The sequence below is a fragment of the Seriola lalandi genome, unplaced genomic scaffold (assembly GCF_002814215.2).
Source record: "Seriola lalandi dorsalis isolate HSWRI2012SDOR001 ecotype SW California unplaced genomic scaffold, Sedor1 jcf7180002054850, whole genome shotgun sequence".
In the NCBI taxonomy this organism is placed as follows: Eukaryota; Metazoa; Chordata; class Actinopteri; order Carangiformes; family Carangidae; genus Seriola; species Seriola lalandi.
The window spans coordinates 2966563-2973373 of NW_019525403.1; the positions used below are offsets into that span (position 1 = coordinate 2966563).

The window sequence follows — 6811 nt, forward strand, 5'->3', positions numbered from 1 at the left end:
AGAGCCAGAAAGAGAGGCTTTAGCCACGATCCCTCTGGAATGGCATTATCTCATGGTGGGTTGGGCCCCGTCAGCAGAATCAGGGTTGAGGATGGGGGGGGCACTACTAGGTCCAGACCCCGCTGCGACCCAGTGCCACCCACACACCAGACACCCAGAGCTGCCAAAACAAACCCCCGGTGAAGGAGGGCAGCACAGAAACAATGAGGTCAGGAAGCCGACTAAAGACACAGAGGGATTTTACCTGAGTGGTAGTTCATCAGCAGACACACACACACTCACACTCTGTCAGTGGCACAATACACACAGAGCAACAACAACAGACACACACATCCACAGTGGCACAATGCTGATGTATTGTTCTGTCTGTGTGATTGGACAGAAGCAGATTTACACACAATGCCGCACAGAGCAACAACAGCTGACACACAGAAGAGAACACAGATAGGAAAATAGAGAGAAGAACAAAATTTACCAGTCAGTTTTTATTCCAACCCTCACCTACGGTCATGAGCTCTGGGTAGTGACCGAAAGAATGAAGTCACGGATGCAAGCGGCAGAGTGGCTAGGCTCAGCCTTAAAGATAGGGTGAGGAGCTCAGAGAGTCACTGCTTTCACGTCGAAAGGAGCCAGTACGAATTAAAATATTCTACTTGGTACAGCTGCACTTTATCCACTATCTCCAGATCCTTCTCCACCACAGTGGTGACGTTCCATGACCGTTTCCTTCACCTGAACTGCACCACACTGACCGTTACATCTAGCTTTGCATGTAGCGGGGCCCACAAGGTGGTGGCCCCATGTCAGGCCCCATCAGGTGATCCTCAGCTGACTCTAGGTGGAGGTCCATGTCTCCTAATCCAGGTAGTTTATGGCTCCAGCAGCGCTTTTTATCATCTTGGCTTGATGCCGTTTCAACTACCTTGTTGCCTTCTTTGCTTTGTGGTTGTGTTTTTCTACAAGTTTATGCCCATGTTTGTTCATTTTTGTGAAAAAGGATTATAAATCTTATGAATAAGACCAAATGATTCGGGTAAAATTCAGAGCTGAGGTGTGTCATGTGAACAAGAGTAAATTCTGATAAAGATAAGGGTCACTTCCCATGCCTGTTGTTTCACCACCAGTGGCTTCCCGCCGCCTGCATTAGTCTAATCCCGCAGGGCTTTAGCCAGCTAGCACAGGGGCTTAGCTGCTCCATGCACGCACAGGCCAAGAGCAACTGGGCCGGGCAGCAGGGGCTGGGGCTGTTTCAGGGGCAGTTTGGGGAGGCTGTTGGGGTACAGGGTGCCTAGCTGCGGCAGACCAGACGTAGATGCAGTTAGACTGGCTGCAGTTCAGCAGAGTCAGCATTCTGGGTTTTTATCAATGGGACAGACAATGGTTGTGTGTTCTGTCTCTGAAAAGCTGTTTTGGCCGACAACCTGGCAACAGGCAGGGTGGACAGGCCCAGTTTTATTCTTCCTCTTCATGAGGAGCAAAGATAGAAGGACGGACAAACAAAGTGAGAGCAGACAAATTTCATGTTATTGGAATATTAAATTTCCTCTTTAGTTTCTTTTGTAAAAAAAATTCTGTCACACTACTAATGTCACTGCTGTTGTACAGAGCACAGGAGGAGAACCCAGACTCAGACCAGGCAGGAACAGTTCAGGATGGCTGGTGTAATGTGAGCATTGACTGAGGAGTGGGAGACAGGTGAGGTGGGTGTGGGAGTCAGGACTTGATTAGGGAGGAAGGTCCGAGGACATCTAGTGGGCAGACGGAGAAGTGACAGGAGACAGAATGACAAAAATAAACATGAGTGGTGACAGATGAGAAGGTGGGGGGAGGCTGGCACAACACTTCCACTTGTAAAAACCTCTTCCCGGCTGAATTCAGGTCCCGCTTCCAGAGAATAGCATCTCCAGGAAGCCTGAGTCTTCATTAAGGGGAGTGGGAGACAGGCCTGGGTGATTAGGGAGGAAGGTCAGATGACATCTAGTGAGTTACAGACTTACACATCCAAAACCTTTCTCAACTGTACTGAGCTGGGAAGAGATTAAAGGAGTTCTACACAAGTTTTGCTATTGCTGCATAGCTAATGTTAGCATTAGTTGCTGTTGACTTACCATAGAAGAAACGTTTGAGTTCAGCATCAGACTTCATTCCTTTACTCACCAACATCTGTCTCCAGAGGTGGAAACAAACACCAGTGTTAACTCTTGTCTCTATCAAATCTTTTCTTCTACTGAAGTTAGCATGCTAACCAGCTAGCCCTGGCCCATCTACTGAAGTTAGCATGCTAACCAGCAAGCTCCAGCACGTCTACTGAAGCACACGACTCCTTCGACATGAAAAAATGGCTGCGCCGCCGAAAACAGTTTTATGAAGCTCATCACTCCGTCCGTGGACGTCTCTTCATTACTGAGTGAGTACAACTGATGCCTCTTTAAAAGTGTGTGGTCACGTGACCAATTTTGTCTGTGGTTGCTGATTGTCTGACATCATATAGATATAGTAGACAGGGTCCTATTCAGGTTGTTATGTTAAACTCTTGACTACAGTTTACCTGAGGTTCTGTTAATGCTGAATGTCTCCAGGTGATGGAAGGTGACTTTAATGACAGACTGAGTAGCTGACTGAACCCTCCTGGTTCCTATTGTGTTGTTTGCCTCTAGTTTCAGGAAACATCTCTCAGACCAACTGTATTTACTGTGCTATCTCACAACAGCCTCCAATATTCCCCTGGAGGTCTAACTTAAAAGACTTGTTGCTGCTGAAGTATATTGATTAAGTTCAGGGTTAGCTGAGCCCGTTGATAACCTGCTTCGTAGTACAGGTTATCCAGGATGGCCAATATTAGATTCAGTTAACCCAGATCACTAAAAGTTATCCTGGATATGTTGAACTTGCTTCGTAGTACAGGCCTCAGGTTTGTTGTAGAGGAGTAGAGTTCTGCTGCCTCCTGCTGGACTGACATCATACTACCTCCCTCGCCCTCTGAAGTCTAAAAGATCCGGACCTGATCCTTTTTAACCATAGCATGGCAGTACAGCGGTTAGCACTGTTGCCTCACAGTGAGAAGTTTCTGGGTTCAAACCTGTATGTGCGGAGTTTGACGTTCTCCCTGTCCAGGTGTGCCCTGCCCTCCCAATGTCAGCTGGGATTGGGTAATGAAAGCAGTAAGGCTAAAAACTTATCTGCTGATTGAACTGTTTGAATCAAACAGTGATGTGAACAGTGTTAAATACTGTGTCATTTAACACAGTTTATTTCAGATGTAATTGCTGTTAGGATGTATGTATATCTGACATAGGACCTCCTATATGACTAAAATATAAAATTAATAAAAATGAAGATAAAATAAAATAAAATGAATAAAAAAAATAAAATGAAATGAAAAAAATGAATAAGAATAAAATTAAATAAAACAAAATGAATAAAAATAGTTAAAAATAAAACAAAAATATTAATAATAACAACAAAGAGACACATTTGAAAGGAAGGCATTTACAACATAACAGTTTCAGTTATGGAGGAATATAACAATGACATTTTCAGTGACAGTCCATTATAACAACACAACAGTTAAACACAGTTAATCTATTTGTCCACAATCTTCTTCCACATATGAAGAGATGCTACGCGGTGTGTTAAAACATCTGATTATTGATTTCCACCCAAATTCCTTCCTTTATGACAGTCAGCACGAATGATTATTTGAAATAAATAGTTGATTTATTGTGCCTTTGTCAGTATTAGTTTTATTCAGGACCAGAAGCTGGAGATGAGCTGTAGGTGGATCCTGGTGGTCTGGATCCTGTTCAGGCTGCAGGACTCAGCTCAGATCTAAAAAGGAGAATGATATTTCCTGTTTACACGTTGAGAGAGTCATGTGACTGTTCCAGAAGTCAGTACAAACATGTACGAGTAGATTCATCTCCTGTCACACCACCACCTGAGCCTTGTGTAGTGTTAATTACCAATTAAGGCCTCATCCAATCAGAGGAGGACACCAGTAACTGGACCACCCAGCAGCTTCTCTGTAGCACAGCAGAGTCAGAAGAGGGTCAGACAAGTTGGCTTGTAACTGACGACATTAAAACCGGACTGGGTTCTTTGTAGGTGAGCCAGGTCTTGGTCCTGTACCTGCTGGATCAGTCATGACTTGCTAAAGAAATCTTTTATTTCCTGTTAGATAACAAAGGTCTATGATACGGCTCAGTCCGTTCTCTCTCCGGATATGAATCTTACATCATTTTATTTAGTCTGTGTGTGTGAGTGTGTGTGGGTGGGTGTGTGTGTGTGGGTAGGTAGTGATGGTCCACAGGAGATGCTGTTACTTGCTTCTCTCTTTGATGTGACTCCTTTAATTAAACTGTGACTCATTCTCAATAATCAGAACCAAGACTGAGCTCAGAGTCTAAAGCACTGTCACCATCACACACACACACACACACACACATGTCTGTGGGGTGGATTGTAAAGTGGTGGATGCTCAAATTATCAATGTTGAAAAATGTAGTCAGTCATGTCAACTTTTCTTGTAAAACAATTAAAAGATATAAATATTGAACATAAATATTAAATTTCAATTTCAATGTTAAATTTAAACCTAAATGTTAAATTTAAATCTAAATATTAAATCTAAATCTAAATGTTTAATATAAATCTTAATGTTAAATCTAAATTTAAATTTTAAAATTTAAATCTAAACCTTAAATTTAAATCTAAATCTTTTAAATTTAGCTAAATTCATGTTGCTGGTTGGCAGAAATACCTTTAGGCCTTGTGAGTGTTAATTCAATGGACCTATGGCCTTTTGTTTAACCGGAGGGGGGCGGGGTCAGACTGACAAGACCACCTAGCAGGATAAGGCTGTCCAATCAGAGTGGAGATAACATGTATAATCTAGTAATTTCATTCGTTATTACTGGTTGTATTTTTCAATAGAAGAGAGACAGAGAGAGAGAGAGCGAGCGAGAGAGAGAGAGAGACAGAGAGAGAGCGAGCGAGCCCACAGCTGATTTCCTGCATCAGCTGATGACGGAGCCGCTCAACGACAACTTTTCATTACTGCAGAGCGGAGAGGTTCCACGGACACACACTTCATTCCGTCTCCACGTCTCACAGTGATCCTGCTTCTCTCTGACCCTGCATACCGGCACGCGGAGGACTGGACCGGGAACCGGCTCCCGTTAAACAGGAACTTCTAGAACTCGAGGAGCATCAGCGTCACAGAGCAGCGGTTATTATAGTAACATCATCCATCAGTGAACAGAGAGAGGAAACCGTCAGGCCGCAGGATGGAGCGGCCCGGGCTGGAGGACGTGGTCGAGGAGGAGGACGTGTTCACCGTGGAGGGGAGCGCGGAGAGCGCGCGGGAAACACACACCTGTCAGGTGAGTTTGTGTTGATTTAGTTCGGGCTTTTCTAGAACTCACCTGGTTCAGGTACGTCATCATAGTGAGAAAAGTGTCACAACATATTCGCCATGTTCTTATCATCCTTCCTCTGTAGTCAAGCTGTGTGTTGTGTTTACACACCAGCTGACACTGAATGAACAGGTGTGGCTAAACTAACAGGTACGGTGTCCCGGAGGGACTGTGTTCAGTGAACTCCTAAAAAAATGGAAATTCATCTGTTTGTATTTTCTAGGAATCAGGAAGGGTGGAGGTGAAGGAGGGGGCGAAAGAGGAGGGGTGTCACCTGTCGGTGTCCCAGATGGAGGCAGAGTTTGTCCAGTTGAACCTCAGGAAGCAGGTGTCCTACAGGTAGGACACACTCCAGACAAAACTACACAGAAAGAGTGGAATGTGCCCCACTTCCTGCTAACCTGTTTTACCTGATGGTTACACAGTGTTCCTGATTAGGTTACCTTAGAGAAGAGAGATAAGAGGAGGGTTTTCACTATTATTTAAAGAAGTTAAGACCAGTTTAATCTCTGTGAACATCTGTTAAACCTGGTTAAAGTACTATAACTAACATCTAACTACCGTCCTAACTACCAATCCTAACTGTACCATCATAACTTTACCATCTGAGCTCTCGCATCATAACTCTACCATCTGAACTCTGACATCATAACTCTACCATCCTTACTCGAACACCCTAACTCGGGCATCCTAACTCAACTCCCCTTACTCTGACATCCCAACACTATCATCAAAACTCTGACATCATAACTCTACCATCCTAAATATACCATTATCACTCTACCATCCGTACTCTGACATCATAACTCTACCACCCTAACTCTGACATTCTATCTCTACCATCCTTACTCTGACATCCCAGCTCTGTTATTCTAACTCTGGCGTCCTTTCTCTACCATCCTAACTCTGAACATTCTAACTCTACCATCATAACTCTGCCAATAATAACTCTACCGTCATAACTCTACCATCCTTACTCTGAAATCCTAATTCTACCATCCTAACTCTGCAATCCTAACTTTACCATCCTATCGCTGACTTCCTAACTGTACCATCCTAACTCTTCTATCCTTACTCTGACATTTTATCTCTACCATCCTTACTGGCATCCTAACTCTGGCATCCTAACTCTGACATCCTAACTCTACCATCTTTACTCTGGCATCCTAACTCTGGCATCCTAACTTTGACATACTAACTCTCACATTCTCACTGTACTATCCTAATTCTGGCATCCTAACTCTGGCATCCTAACTCTACCATCTTTACTCTGGCATCCTAACTCTGGCATCCTAACTCTGGCATCCTAACTCTGGCATCCTAACTCTGGCATCCTAACTCTACCATCTTTACTCTGGCATCCTAACTCTGGCATCCTAACTCTACCATCTTTACTC

General features: G+C 43.9%; 1 long non-coding RNA gene across 1 annotated transcript; it reads right to left on the reverse strand.

Moving 5' to 3' along the window:
* Nucleotides 1–3488: 3488 nt before the first annotated feature.
* Nucleotides 3489–5509, reverse strand: LOC147817914 (uncharacterized). The gene is made up of 3 exons (XR_015438511.1): nucleotides 5424–5509; nucleotides 3963–4022; nucleotides 3489–3828 (listed from the first exon to the last, which is right to left on the reverse strand). It is a non-coding gene; the product is annotated as an uncharacterized LOC147817914 (long non-coding RNA).
* Between the last annotated feature and the right edge of the window lie 1302 nt (nucleotides 5510–6811).